Source organism: Haliaeetus leucocephalus, unplaced genomic scaffold (genome assembly GCF_000737465.1).
Source record: "Haliaeetus leucocephalus isolate CR32 unplaced genomic scaffold, Haliaeetus_leucocephalus-4.0 Scaffold339, whole genome shotgun sequence".
Classification (NCBI taxonomy): Eukaryota; Metazoa; Chordata; class Aves; order Accipitriformes; family Accipitridae; genus Haliaeetus; species Haliaeetus leucocephalus.
The window spans coordinates 13282506-13299048 of NW_010972775.1; positions in this window are offsets into that span (position 1 = coordinate 13282506).

The window sequence follows — 16543 nt, forward strand, 5'->3', positions numbered from 1 at the left end:
CAAAAGTAACAGTGATTTTGAAAGAAAAATGAGATTAAAATGAAAGGAATTCTTTTCTTAACATATATAGGGGTCACTTCTTGTGAGGCCTTCTTAGCTTAATTACAGGGCTATCTTACATCTTTTGAAATTCTCTTTTTTTTACTAACCCTAGTAGCCAGACTATCTCTATTGCAGGGATATCTGGGTAGCAATCCTTTTTCTGGCCTGCAGGCATCTTATTACCCCTTGTGGATTGGTGGGGCCACATGTACAGGTTCATCTCCTCCAGCGGTTTTCAGTAGCTATACCCAAATTTTCAAACCCTTTGTAATAAGGGAATGTTAGGATTTGCTATTCTATCTGCAGGATTGGTCACCAGTGATCTATAAATCCTTTAATCATGATTAATAAGTGTCTTTCAAAAAATTTAACTATCTAGCTGAGACATAAGTTGTTGCAGACCATGACTTGTCACCTTTGTCTCGGTCCTCTCTAAGCCATATTTACTTACTAAACCATTTTTCCATCTCAAAAGAAAATTGAATTATGCACCAGCTCTAGAGCCTGACAAACAGGTAATGACTGACAAATACGCTGCTGCACTGTTAACCTTACACAAAGCCCTCTCCAGCCAAATGAGAACAGCAGAAGAGATGTGAGCTCGCTGCAGTGGAATGACCTTTGCAATTAAATTGACACCATTTGAATAAGTGATGTGGAACCTGTAGCCTTGCTTGCAGAGTATCTTAATTCCTGCATACACCAAGTTGGTGTCTGCAGGAGCTAAGGCAGGGCATTCTTTGCTCTTCCCTGCCTCCCACCTGCCAGAGTTCCCTCCCAAACTAGATGTCCATATCCCCAGGGCCCAGCCTGCAGTGCTTTTTTCTGCTTGTTGCTAGGTATGACACGTTGAATATTGCTTATAGCAGTACTTTCCAGCACTCCTTGGATGATCATGCTATTTCTTGTGCTTATTGTCTTTAGGGTTTGGCCAGAGTGGTAGGGAGGGCCAGGGACAAGAGAATGGGCAGAGAGGAAAGCAAGAGAGTGCTTTCTGCATGGCCTCTAACATCAACATGTTTTGTTCCTTGCCTATTAGGAACACTCTGAGTGTCCAGACAGTGTAATTAAATTCCAAAGTTACTGGAGGGAACATTCCACATGTTTTTAATAATGACCCTTAGAAACTTAATGTGACCTTTTTTTAGTATCATTTTGGGCCTGGCAGTCTAACTTTTGATTAGACTGCAGAAAGGTTGCGTTTTATATTAGAAAACCTTATGTCTGTATGTGGCTTGCAGAAAAGTACCTGAAAGCTGTGTGCAATCCTCAGTAAAGAAAAGGTTTCTTTTTTGAATGCTATGTTTGACAAGCAAATACATTTCCTCCACTTTTGTAACAAGGGCAATATTGCTGTTGAGTTAAAAGTCTGAGATATTTTCTGGAATAGGGAGTATTCCTCTATGCTTTTATTGCAGATTTCTTTGTATTTATCTTATTGGAAACTACTAGGTGATGGGACAAAACTGTGATTTGCAATATCTTTTGGCTTTAGAAGATCCTGGTCTGTATTCCCCATGTGTGAAAATCTTACTAGCTGGCACTACAAGGGCAGAATCTTAATGCACTTCTTCAGGTTTCTTTGGCAGAGCATTGGTTTGATGTGGCCTCTGCCTTTTTACTAGCTAATCAAGGTCCACAGGGACTGAAGATGGGTAAGTAGCTATTCCACTTATCTTGTACATGTCCATATACAAAGATACATGATTACTTACCACGGAGATGGACAGGAAATAACAGTGAGGGGGAAGATCTTTACCTCATTAGTAACATTACATTTCCTATAGTGCATATTTTTTATATATTAAAAGTTAATAAGGCGGTGTTAGCTTACAAGACTTAAAAAGAGATGTGATCATAGTAAATGTGTCTAGAGGTTCAAAAAATATTACTAAGATATTTCAAAGCATATCCAGAACTTTTTCTTTCATATTCTTTGTATGTCAAACAATAGTATTTTTTTTGTTCCTTGTTTAAAGTCTTAAGGGCTGCAGCTACCATAAGAAAATAAATGTTTCATATTATATTGGCTATTACAGTTGCACTTCGAGTCCCCTGTCTTGACTGGTTCTTTGGGATAGTAGGTGTGGTGCAACACACTTAGCAGGATAGCTCCTTTCAAAAGACATTGAAATGTGTCTGGACAAGACTCACAGAAGTCCTGATGCATCCCATTTATAGATAAGGAATTGATAGATTAAATTATGCACTAAGTTAGTAACCAAGATAGATACAACAGAAGTGAATAAAATCTTCTTTGGGGAAGGCTCTGTTTATCATTCCTATAGGTATTGTGTATGTTTTGCAGTGGGCACACTGTCAACCAAAGCTAAGTTTAACATGCACATAAAAGGTACTTTGTTGGCATCTTTTCCTTGCCATTATATCAAAATTACTGTAGCTCAGCTGCCATGGCTTCAAATTGCTTCTTCCATATATGAACAAAGTGTTGCTTGTAAGAACAGATAAGAACCAAGAATATATTTGGCACTATATAAGTAATACTTAATATTTTCATCCTTTTATAAATAACTCTTTTGCATTCTTCTCTCAAGTTTACACACATACCTGGATGGGTTTCTGTTTAACATATACATTTTCTCCATTGTTTAGAGAAAATATATAGAGAGGAGAGCTTTTCCATTAACTGCACATAGCCCAAGAGTTATAAAGGTCAGTCACTTCTCAGAAAGCTTTGGAACTCCTGTAAAACGCTTCCATGTATTTATGTATCTGAAAATAGGAAACAAAAAATAGAATAACAATGATGTTGAGAAAGAGGATCCATCAGAGAGTAAAAATACAAGGAAAAACCCAATAATGAAAGTAACTGGCATTGTCTCAAGTCTAGCCCTGTGTGGTAGACTCCCAGCTTAAGTAAAACATAGACTGCACTGCAGTCTTCCTCTGTGCCAAAGGTAATTTTCTGGGAAGTTTTTGAGGAAAATCCAGCAAGGTGCCATGGCCTTTGTGTTATATTCAGAGTCTGATCAGCTGATGCTGTTTATTTTTATTAGCTTTTAGCATTAAACACACTTCTTGAAACTAGCTGGACTATGCTCTTTGCATGGCATCTAACTGTCCAGTAAGCAGCTGTAATTGCTGTGAGGGTGGCGAAGATGACCATGTTCTCCTGTCTCTCTTGCATAAAACACTGAGTAGTGACTAAGTTATATTTCTAGTTATGTGGGTGATTTTAGGTAGTTAGGCGTAGAGGCAAAAGAACCAATTTCTGCAAAATTTCAGCAGACAGATTAAGTCCTCTGAAGAGATTTCTGGTGAGATTTAAGATATTTATTGTAGCCTGTAGAGATGCTACCTTCACTGTTTTCTGATAGATCTAGAAACTTTTGATTATACTGCAATATTTTCAATACTGAACAGACAATAGTACTAAACCGATTTACTGAAAAACAGTTTCTTATGCAATACCTGTCAAGTATACAAGGACTGTAATTTAACCTTTTCTTCTTAGTGTTGACATTGTATCTTGCCTTATTTTTACACAGTTCAGTGGAAGTTAGGCTTGCAGCAGAACGCCGACTCTTTCCTTGTGTCAGTTTTGAAACATTTTCACTAGGTTAAGCAGTTTGAGTCCTGAGAATAGGAGATACGGGCTCACTACCAGAGTAGTTTTACACAAACTCTTCATTCAGTTACTTTCCTTTTCTTTGTTATTTTTATTTTTTTTACTTTATTTACGATGACTGTATTTGGTCTGCATAAAAGTGCAGAAGTAGTTGGAATGTTTATGTTATCACCAAGTTTGTATGGTAACATTTGCTATAAACCACTTTTTTATTTTAAGGTTCCAAGAGAGTACAATTGATTAGATGCATATTTTCTGCCTTATACAACAGATCACACCCAGCTGCACAGCTTTTCTCAGGTAAGTGAACTATTATATATTCCCCTTTCTCTTCCCTTCCCCATCTTCCTTAATTAATAAGGAAAACCAGACATCATCTGCATGAGGCTTGTTTTAAAGTCAGTGCATAGATCCATGGAAAATACATATCTAGTTACTAGGATTTATCCACTGGGGCCAGACAGCATAGATAGCTCTAATAATGAATCTGAAATAGCATTTTCCTACTATACTGAAAAAAAAATTCCTCAGACTCAAAGATAAATCAAAGGAAAGTGGCACCCTGGTGGACCAGACAGCCCATTGGCAGCCCAGTCACATGAGAGCCTCAGAGGTCACTACCTCAGTATCAGCAGAACTATTTGTAGAGCTCACTGTGGAGTTTCACATCACGGCTAAATCAGAATACTTAATAATCTGGCACCCAAATTTCACATGTTGCCAGCCTCAGACCTTATGTGAGCCTTCCTTTCACTGCTTTGGAAGCTACCCCTTTGAGTCGTAAAACATGGATACACATTCCTATGTTTTGACAATTCCCCAAAAAATAATTTAGAACCAACATGAAGAGATTGTTTTAATTGTGTTGATGTACAAGTAGGTGAATTTTATTGCAAAAAAGTATGCTTTCCTCACAGCAGACACTCTGAAATGAGGAGGAAGAATTAACCGTAGTGAAATCTTTATTAGTTATGTGCTCTTTCTTCCCCTCTATGATACAACTAAGGCCATTACAGAATTTTCCTCAGAAGCCAACATTTTTAGATAATTAACTGTTTTTGAGTAAACTATCTGCTTTGCATGAATTTGATTTTTTTTTTTTTTTTTAGGATGCTTTGATTTCTTTAGGGGGAATGGACATGTGGGTCAGACGCTTGAACCCATTCCCACATACATTCCCTTTCCTACACATCCATAAATTTTGATTTTGAAAAGTCACAGTGGGGTTTTCTGAATTTTCTGAATTTGTGTCTTATGTTCCTCTTCTAATGTAAAAAGTCTTCCCAGCCAGTCCATATCTCCCAAAAGTCTCTGAAGCCACACAGGCTAGAGTGGTGGCCTGTCCTCACTGCTAAAGGAGACTGTGATGCATTGCAGGAGATGTAGTTCGACAGGAATGTTCAATCTATACAGGAGATCAGGAGCCAAGAAATACTTGAATACAGCTCCCACGGCTAAGCAGGGCTCTGAGCACCTCGCTTAATCTACAGTGTGACCACTCCCCATCTGTAAATTGACATATACTTCCTTGTTTCACAAAGGCTTCAGGAGGATAAAAATCTGTGAAAGTTATGAGATTCTCAGATACTGTGATAAGTCCCAGGATAAACAAATGTTGAATGCAAAACAGCAGCTTACATAGTACATATTCAAGGGCATGTGGAATGAATTAGAAAGATGAAGAGAGGGAGCAGAAGAATGAGAATGGGAAGAAGCAGAAGGGAGGAAGGGTAGACAGTAACAGTGCAAGTCAGGCAGCATGACTGGAAGCTATGGGAGAGTTATGCAGAGTTCTAGCACACTTTGAATTCATGTTGCAAACAATCTTGTAAGTCTATCTAAAGCAAACTGAGCCAATGGCTTACTAAACAGTTTTTTGCAAAATTCTAATGTTGACACTTTCGTGAAGTAGCCAAGAGCAGGGACTCCCAAAGAAGGGACCTTAGTGTGTGCATTAGAGTATAAGTGTATATATTAAACCTAAGTTTTATTTAATAATTCACAAAAGTATTTTTTTCTTTTTTGGAGGGAGGGCAATATAAACAGGTTAAAAAATTAATTTTCTGTACTGTGCCCTATTTTCTCTGCCAGTAGTGTGAGGCAAAAGAGCAAGTCTGGGTATATACACACGCACACGTGTAAATAAACAGGGAATAAGGCCATACATCCTTCCTTAGCTGCCCTTTCCCATCCTTCTGGGGGGTGAGAGTGCATATTATGAAACTGTGTACTGCATACTGGGAACAGATTAATGGAATATTTTTCTGACAATGGAATATAAAAAATTAAACATTCACTCATGAAAAAACAAATCCCTTTTTAGAACTGCAGGTTAAGCAATGTGGATAGATTAGATAGAGAAACTGCTAATGTTTTTCAAAGAACTGAAGAGCATGGTAGTAAGGAAGAGGAAAAGCTATTTGGCATCATAAAAAAGAGGTGAAAATATTCAGCGGAGGAAATGTAGGATGCATGTATAGAAAGCTCTTAAGACAGTGATGTCAGATAGATGGTTTTATCTTCCTGCTGGAATGGGTGGAAAGCCTGCTATTGGGATGATGAGTATATGTCCTTTTTCTTCCAGGACAAACTAGATCTGATACATTCCTGTGCAAAAGGAGATAACTCCCAGCTAAGCTTTCCAAAAAGGATTTAAGTGGTGCACAGTAATTTATACTGGCTTTCTGCACAAGAAGTTGTCAAAATTGCCACTGGTATACCAATGACAAGCCTCTGCTCGACTGCAGTGAAACAACAGTGACTGCAAATTAGGTGTACTGATGTTGCAAAACATCCTTCAGCAGCAAGGAACGAAATGGCTTAACGTTAAATGGAAGAATCTGACACAAGTAATTTCTCATGATTTGCTGAGGAATGTCTCAACTTGGAGTCACTCTAAGGTATCTAATGGTCATACCATTTAAAGTAAACTGGGCTACCTTAGAAGCAGATGAATAGTTTTGTATTTTTTGCTCTTTGCAGTGATATGCTTTCTACTGAAAACAATGGATATTAAGAAATTAACTGGCTTAGGTACTTCTCTGTGTCCATTTGCATATACATGCATTGTAGGCATCTTCCTCCCCACAAACCCCAAAATCTCATTGATATTTATAATCTTCAGAAGTCAATATTAAAATGCTATTTAGATGCTGTTTGAAATCCTGTTAGGCACCTTATCTGCATTTGTGTGTCTAGATACCATTTAAAATCTGATGCTAGAAGCCTACGTGACACTTAAAATAGAATTTTAAAAATGTTGTTATTTTTATAGTCTGATCTTCATGAAAAGTATCATATTTTAAAATTCTATAGGCAGAAACATTAAGAAAAAATCAAACCACAACTGAAAATAGTGACAAAAGGGAAAGGCTAGACTTTGTGTTATATTTTGAAAATTTTCTCTGCCAGTCACCAAGCAAGGTAGATTTTGGAAGGCAAGACTCTAAGTCCACCAAAATTAATAGAAGTACTGTCTTTGATTTCAGTGGGCTTCACATCACACCCTTCACTAAAGTATACTCTGACAGCCTTACGCACTTTGTTTACTGCATTTTATTTGAATGAAAGTAAAAGCTAATGCAAGTGTCAAGAGAAAAACAGTGAAAAATTAAACAGGTGATACAGACCTGCTGAACAACTTATGAAGGAGGTAGCTAAGTATCTTGGGGGCGGGGGGGAGGAAAAATGCAGATATTATTTGAATAATCATGTTTAAAATAATGAAATGTATCAAAGGTATGTACAAGATGTCCAGAATGCCACCATAGGGTTTTGATCATAGATTAATTCCAAAACACAGTATTCTAGAATTTGTCATCAAAATCCGTCGATACAGAAATTAAAAAGTTCTAAATGGCATGATGTATTTTTCTCATTATATGAATACAATACAGGGTATAACTTCCTATATTCTTTAAGTACGTTTTAGTTTAAAAAGAAGATTGGTATATAGAATTAAGTTAACTTCATGACTGATTTTCCCCACATCTGTTTTGCATAGTGGTTTTAATTTTAGGATTTACCACCACCACAACCCCTTTCCTCCTGAAGCAGGCAGTGGAAGATCACTGCCATCTACAGATTGGAGATAGTATCACTAATATTAGAGTAAATTGTTCGAAGTTTCTCTCATGTTGGAACATTTTTCTCTCTTTGCCTGGAGCACTTATCTTCTCAACCACTCCTTCCCCTTAAAAAAACCCCACAAAGTCACCCAACACACACTATTGTCTCTGTGGCACCCTGGTCATAATCACCCTCATTAAAGGAAAAGCATAGTACTTTAAGAATCTTAGAAGCCCTGTGATGTTTTAAGTCAAAGTTGAAGGGGGGAAAAAAAAAAAAGGCCAGATTCACAAATGTGCTTTCCATTACCTAGTATATATGTCAAAACTTAGTATACATGTCAAAATTATAAATGGCTTCTTACAGATTTCTCAGATAGCAGTTGAGAAAAATAACAAACTCTGTAGACATTTGTATAAATGGATTGAGTAAGTGGGTACCTGCTTTCCAAGTATCAGTACCTGGGTCATATTTGCAAGACCACCTGTCAGAAAAAACAAGCAAGTATGGCACTGTAGGAAGAGCAGAGATATAGATTAAGCTCAATTTAATCCCCATCTTTTATTTTCTTCCTCCAAAGAAGGGAGTAAAAAAAAAAAATCTGATAAACCTTCATGCTATTTTTATTTATTGCAGAACCACACCTTTGCAGCACATTGAAACCCATTGCATTTAACATAACAGTAAAATGGAAAAATAATAAAATTCATCATTCCCCTCCAGTATCTTCCATATTCAGATAGAAAGTTTTTAATTGTAAGGAAAACTTCTATCAAAAAAGTCAGACATCGGTTATTAATATACAGTAGCTGTCACTATTTTTTAATCTCTTTGAATGTATGCTGTTTCACTGAATCCTTGAAACTAGTGCATATCTAACAACATTAAAAAATACTAGAATCACAGATTAGGCAAATTAAAAGTGGTCCAGTGTCTACAGTAAGGTTGATTTATCAGCTTGCATAAAATTTCTACCACGTTATACTTGACACAGTAAAGAAATTGATAAGCAGAACCAAAAAGAACCTAAGAAGATATGACTGATTTCCCACTGATATATCTAAGTGTAGGATTAGACTCACTGAAATTATTTTTAACTATGACTTGAGAATTTAAATCTGCAAGAGATCACGCAGCTGGAATAGCTAGGTTAAAAAATAAGGGATAAGCTAAATACAGTAGGGTTAAAGAAATCTGTAACTGCAGGGGATTTCAGCTACTGTCTGCCCATATATTCTTCCTCATGCACTGGAGAAACTCTTCTTATTTGCTTCCCCAGGTGAGAGAAATTCCCTGGCTTGTTTCCCCTGTTGTCGGTATATCATCCTAGCAGCCAGAGTAGAATTTTGCTTTGATTTGGGAGTCCATTACACCTTGATAATATGATTGCTTCAAGGAACATGTTCTGGTACGCACAACATGCTTTTACCTGTACTAACAGCACCAAACAACTGTAAGTCTATTACTGGAGAAGTTCAAACAATAAAAGCGACAGCTAATCTGGTCCGATATTGGGAAGGAGAGGTCTCTGACTCCAAAAACCTCTCCATCATTGTTTTGCAGGACCAGTTTCCTCTTTAAAATACTGTGCCCACTGAATTGCAGAAGAATATACACCTGGCTTCCTTTAAAACTTTTGAAAATTCAAACCCCAGTTCACAAGAGCAGCTTTCAGAAAATACAGCCTGAAAGTTTGGGCCTCACTGAAGTCGGTGGCAAAAGTCCTATCAGCTTCACTAGGGTCAGGATTTCATTCACGATATTGATTCAGCTGCTACCTTTAAATACAATAGTTTTCAGGTCGTTTCTACAGAAAGTCAATCTGAGGTGTGTTTATTATTTTAAACTACTCAATTTCTTTAGAAAAGTAAATATCTGAGTACCTTTAAATTTCAACAAGCAAGCTAGGAAGTCTGTCAGGAGGCATGTCCATTTCACACATTTTTAACATATATTTAATTGAAATAGTTATCCGGTAACTATGCAATGAAAGCTGTGCTTTTTTTCCCCAATTGCTCTCAAAGGGCATTTCTGTGCATAGCCAGAAGGTGGCATTCATGGTTAACAGTCAAATTAATATTTGCTATTTCTCCTTTGCATATGAGGGAGGGGAGCGAAAGGTTTCTTAGTATAGCGGCAATTACTCAATTAACCATGATGTTTAAACTAATGCAATAAATTTGATTTATGTATTCTTTGTTTTACAAGGAGTGGCAGAGTTATCCAGTAGTAGACATTAATCTTCATGACGAGACAGCAGGGACCTGGCAAGTTGTATTCATCTTCCTGTAAAGCATTTGATAGTAAAAGTCCTTGTCTTCAATTACGTCATTTTGTTCCTCCAGTTTCCAATAATTCGTTGACCACTATAATACCCAGTGTTATCAGAACAGTTAGGAAATTCAAGAAAAAAAATACTGAATTTTATCCAGTCAATGAATCTTAATCAGATTTTTCAAAGTCTGATCATTCCCATTTGTGATCCAGTCGGTCTATGGAGTATTGCCATATTTAACATCTGTGTCACATCATGCCTTTCCTGTTGCCTCATTGATCAACAGACAACATGTGATGATTCCCAGATGTTCAAACATGGCAGATCCCAAAAGACCTATTAAATTACACTGAAAGCAAAACAACATCCATGCTGTAAAAGTTTTGTTAAAATCAGGTATGTCTGAATATTCACAAACTTGCTACGAGGTACTTACTGATATTCAAATTGCTTTTAAACATCAGTCAAATTCTTTGAACTGTCCACATTGTGTATTATGTAAGGATACTGTGTCACAGAGTTGATACGACTTTCTGCCCTGTAATATGAAGCAACTTAAAATAGAATTAGGCATATATTTATACATGGAGAAGATAAACCACTGGATTTTTTACTTTATTTTATTTTTGACTGTTTGTCTCCTTTTATTACATACAGTCTGTGTTCTTTCAGATTTTTACTCAGATTTCTTACTGATTTTATGGGGTTTTTTTCCCTGATAAAGCTGAATAAATTATTATCAAAGAAGCTTGTGCATTGCATTCCCTAAGCAAGGCAAAGCAGCACATGTTGTTCTTCAATGTGTCCTTTTTCCTCTGAAAAGGATCATTATAAAGACCAAAACTTACTAAGATGATACTTAAAGCTTTGTTCTATAACTGAGGAGCAGTTAAATGAAATTCTAGATTGGATTTCAAATAGTAAATGTGATCCAGTTTATGCCGGAGCGCTACAAAATTCTGCTTCGAAACAGTCCTCACCATTTATGATACAGTAGTTTTACCATGAAGATGAATATCTTTTATAACTTCCTGAAGCTAGCGTTATTCTTCTAGTGACATTTCAATTTCAAATTTTGTGCTGCCATTGTCAACAATGAGAATGTCATCACTTTCTGATGAACACAGACAGCTGTGTGCAGAAAATTAGTAGCTCTATTTTGTTGCCCGTGAAATAGCAGCATAGAACTCAGGTGAAATTTTTTGAAATCAGAGCAACATTTTTGCTTGTTACCATACTGACTCGTTTTAAGTTACAGTTTATTTTGCCTTACTCTTTAATAAGAAGGAACATAGCTACTTTAGAAAGGCCAGCAAAAAGAGGGATGTTCCTCATGTGATTATTTCTGATACACCAATATTTGTTTTTCTCTTAAATGAAATAAGTTTTTAAAATAGGTTGATTTTTCTTCCCCAGAAAAGAGGTTAAGAAATTTCAGTTCAGAAATGGCTACGAATTTCTTTTTGGTATTTTCCAGTAGAAAAGGTTTTTTTTTCCCTTATCCTTAGTGAAAAAAATTGTGGGTCCGTTTCACAACCCAGCCTTTTCTCGTGGATTTGTTGTTACCTTGCTGTACCTCCATGAAGAAGCTCTGCTTGGCAACAACGTGCTCCAGTTCCCCCTCGCTGGCCGGGCTCCTGGGTAGACTACATCACCCACAGTGCAGTAGGCTACTCCCCCGACCAAACCCACGCAGAGAGGCCCCCCCTTGGTGCGCACATGGCCACAGATGCATTAGGGGAGATGTAGTCCCCCGAGGGAGCACGGCCCCGAAGGGAGGCTCAAGCGGGCAAGCCAGGTGCTTGTGCAAAGGAATGCCGCTATACTGAAAACCACGAGATTTGAAGTTTAAATGACGGTTTTTCCGATTTGGTCAGAAAACTGAAATATTTCCATTTAGGATAGACCTACCCAAAGGAAAACTTCTTACAGTTTGTTGTTTTTTGGTTTTGGTTTTTTTTTCCAACGGTTTATCAGGTTAGAAATCTCAAGCATGGAGGAAATAAAAATGTTCTGGGTGTGCAGGATTAGCACTAACTAATACTCTATTATTTCCAGATTTGTCTCCACTGTGGACTCATTTTGGACATTCACATCTTTATTCTAATTTACACGTGTAACTAATTTTTGTAGAACAGTCTAGAGTTGCCTGTGAGCACTGAGTGCCTAGGTGTATGTTAATAATTTACTATGTTAATAGTAAAAGCTAATTTTCTTTACTGTTACCAGAAACAACATAGGCACCTTGAATTTACAAGATCTCCAAGTAGGATCTCTTACAGAGTTCATCCACATAGTATAATTTGCAAGATTAGGAGTGCAAAATTTTTACAAGCTGAGTGTGACAGATCTGCATACACAAAAAGTAGGTTGTTGAGTTTTCAAAATTAGGGTACCTACTTAGATTAGCCACATATGTAACTTTAAAAAATATCTATATCTAGATTTTAAGTTCATCATCTAAAATGTTTGTATGTCTTTTTAAAAGAAACATGTAATTAGAACTATATTTAGTAATTAATGGCATAAGACCTAACAAGCTTTTGTTTTGTTGTTGACACTTGCAGAACAACAGCCAAAGATTTAGGAAAGTAAGCGAGGATAGAACGTATCTGCAGGATGATGGAGAAGCATGTGGAATACAAACACAGGAAGGAGACAAGAAGAGAAGCAAAGATCTGGATAATGGTAACATATGGAAAGTCAGCTTGAGAAGAACAATCACGTATGCCAAAAATAATTCACTAGTTACATTTAGTTAGAAGATCTGGGGAGCAAACATAAGCATCCTAAACAAATGAAGTAGGTTAGCCAGAGTGTCTACCGGCCCCAGGGTCACATATTCCGGCTCTAACTGCCAGCAGCGTCCGTGTGGAACAGGATGCTTTCCAAGTTCTGGCCAGTGCCGGCTGTGTAGAGAAGACTGTCTGTTCTTTTCCCATTCTCATGAAATGTATACTGCAATGCAAAGCCATGTCAGAAATACCTGAGCTAGTTTATCTGCACAGAACGTGCTATGATATGTAGAATTTCTTGGTTATGTTCTAGAAGCAAAACCACAGTGTTAGTCTGCTCCTGTACATGAACATATTTTCGTATCACCAACTTTAAATTTAATTTTAAATAATTGTTTCATTTAAGGATATAGAAAGGGTGCTAAAACAGGGTCATGAGATGTCCTTACTGTCTTGGACATTTTTTTGCATCAGGAGTCTCTTCTGATTTTGTTTTTGGGTACTTTGCCGTTGGCATTGTTTTCGCAGTGTCAGCTTTCAGGTCTGTCCTGCAACATCAAATGTGGGAGCTGACACCAGGAAAATAATTAAATGGATGAAATTCGGGACCAATTTCATCCAGTGTTGTAGTCCTTTGGATTTCACTTTGGAACACTATGTTGTACATTACTTCATTTACTTGGGTAAATATTCAAGTATCAGTGTCAATTCAGTTTAGTATTCCCCTCTTTTTTCTAGAATCATCAAATCAGATGAACTCCCATCTTGCTAGAAGAGCACACAACCTTATATCTGAGCCTGCTTTATTTTTAAAGCTTCTACAAGTTTGCTCTTGTGGAGTGGGGTATTGGCCAACTGTTCTTTCAAATGGCATAATTTTCCTAGAATGCTTATTTTCTAAGCACTAGTTTTCAAATGTATTCTTTTCCTGTGACAAAAAACCCCCACAGCCTATGACCACAGTTTTAACAACATGAAAAACTAACCAGGTAATCTGAACTGCCATTAAATACATATAGTCCTTATGGACCATTAGTGGCTATCACATCTGTTCCTGAGAGTCTTGCTCACTTTTGTTTGTCTAACTCTTCACTCCTTCTCTCCTATTCAACATAGTCCTGTGGATGTACCATTTCTGATGTAGCAATTTTTTTTTTTCAAGCTGAAAGCCAAAAAAGCCTATAGAAATTTAAGGGTTTGGGGTTTTTGTTTGGGGTTTTGTTTGTTTGTTTGTTTTTGCTTTTGCTCTCCTTCCACATTGCCAGTATTTTGAAGATGAAGTTTGGGAAATCAGAATTCCTCAACATGTAGAGAATTCATGTGTAGTTTCCATTTATTTTTCTATTACAAATCCAGATTTTGGGGTTGCTAATCTCCAATTCAGCTACAGATGAAAACCTCCCTTATGGGTTTCTCAATGACCTCGGTCCTGGTAAGCAATAACTTGGTTACTCATTAGGCTGGTTTCCCCTGTAGTTATTCTTGTCCTGGATCAGGTGAATACATCCAAAGTCTCCTTCTAATGCCATGTGTAGAAATTTTTGCAAGGTAAGCTGATGCACGGTAACTTGTTTTGGATATTTAAGCCTTAAGGAATAAATAAGTGCTTTACTTGGGTAGTCAGTGTGGCCTAGAATCAAATCCAATAGAATTTCATCACAAACTCATCTTTCCTCCCCTTTTTGATGTTTTCTTTTGTGGCAGTAACTACCAAAGACCCAGATCACATTTCACTGACAGATTTCTCATTGTTTTTAAGAGACACTCAGGCAAACATGGATGTAGTTGGCTTCAAATTCCAAGTAATTTCAACTGCTAAGATGCCTCTGGATGATTTTTTAAATATTTCTAGTTTTCATTCTGCTGAAATACTTCATATGGCTGCTATTGCAATTTCAGCTCTTACAGGTAAGGTAATTTGTTCATTGAAAACCAAACGCCTATAAGGTTGTTTGCCACCTCTTCAGACTGCGTTTCTGCTGACTGTGTTTTTTACACAGTATTAGCCACACTGAAATCCAAGTGAATTATGAATTTATCCATTTATCCAAGTATCTGTCTTGTTTGAATTTCGCAGGACCAATTTTCAAGCCCATTTCTCCCATGTATGTAGCCAGTGCATATTTTCTAGCTACTGCTTTGATTTGAGCCCAGTTAGGAGTTCTCAGTTTGTACAAGTTTCACCATCCTTTTTAGCACATCTGATTCAATAACAATAATGTGTTGGAGCTATCATCTGTTGTTCTCATGTACTTTGAGATTTCCTGAGTAGCGGGACTGTAATTGTTGTTTAAATACCCAGACATCTAGAAGTTTTGCCCCTGAAGGCCTCCTCTTTCCCAGACTCTGTGAAGCATTTTTCACCATGCCCATGGAGTACTATGCCCTGGCCTGTCTTCTCCTTTTAACAGTTCTTTTTAATAGAAGCTTTTTTCCCATCATGTCAGCATTTATCTGAACCACTTCCCACAGTTTTTGTACTATTTCCAATTTCCCTCATTTTACAGACTGAATTAGTGACTTTTTGTAAAACTTGATGAATATCATCCAGCAAATCACAATCTTTTTTCCATGAGATATAACTATGTCTGTGATTATAAAGCTCTTAGATACTGCTTAGCCAACGTATGTTATTGTCTACAAGCTGTAACTTTTGCTTGTATCTGAACTGAATACCAGTCTCTTTTTCAGGCTGTCTCTACCAAATCATTAACACCTGGACCATTCAAGCTGGCTCACTAATTAGGTTTTCACCTTGTCTGTATCATTGAGGAATTAGGCTATGAAGTTAAATTTCCACAGGGCATTTCCCACTTGCAAATTCTTGTATCACTTCAGCAGAGACAACATGGCTGCTATCCTTGGGTTACAAACAGGGTAAAAAAAAAAAAAAAAAAAGGAAGTTGTAGACATACAGCCTTACTCAAGTTCTTTATCTAATCCAATTTTATAGCTAACTGCCACAGTGACTGCATAATCCATTGATTCCCCTCCACAGTGACTTATTTCAAAGTCTTTCCTTCTTCACTTCTGGTCCACCCTTTCTTAAAGCTGAAGATTGGCCACAGCCACCTTCTCTCCCTAATTCCATGGTACACCAAGAGGTTGCTTTAATACCTTTTACAGAACTCCCATTTCTTAGTGTAGGCCTTACTTTCTCACCTGAGATCTCTACAAATGTGTTCCTAATTTAAGCCATAACCAATTTTGCCTGCACAGTTAACATTGTGCTGCCTGTTTCAGTTAGGAGGAGAAATTGGTACTGAAATCAGGTGCCTGTGGTGTAATCATTGTAAAGAGGCTGAAGATGCTCTTGCCCTAGATACAGGTGGCCCCAGATAGCATGGTGATTGCAGACCTCTTTCAAACATTACTCAGTCCAAAAACCTGGAAGGACTTCACCTTAGAGTTTGTCTTCCAGAGCGAATGTTGACTGGTACTATCCTCTTTGCTTTCTCTTTTGTCTCTTCTGCCTCTTGGGTACAGAGAGTCCTTTGTGAAATAATAGCCAGTAGGAGTTCCTTAACTCATGAATATGTCTGTCTTTACACTTTGTTTCACAGTGGTATATAATTGTTTCTAACAGATGAGACAGTGATTCCTTTCTCCCAGTTTATAACGTAACAATTACTCTGCAAGTTCTTGTATTTTTTGCCATTGTCCTCTTTGCTATTATAAAGAAGTAACTATAATGCACTCTGGAAACACCTTTCTTTCCCAACCCAATAAAAATGCACTAAGCACGACAGTGAGTAACACGAAGAGCCTTGCTGCAGCCAGCAAAGGCTACCTCTAAACTGCTTCCCAGGTCCATGCGTAAGTTTCAGCTGAATC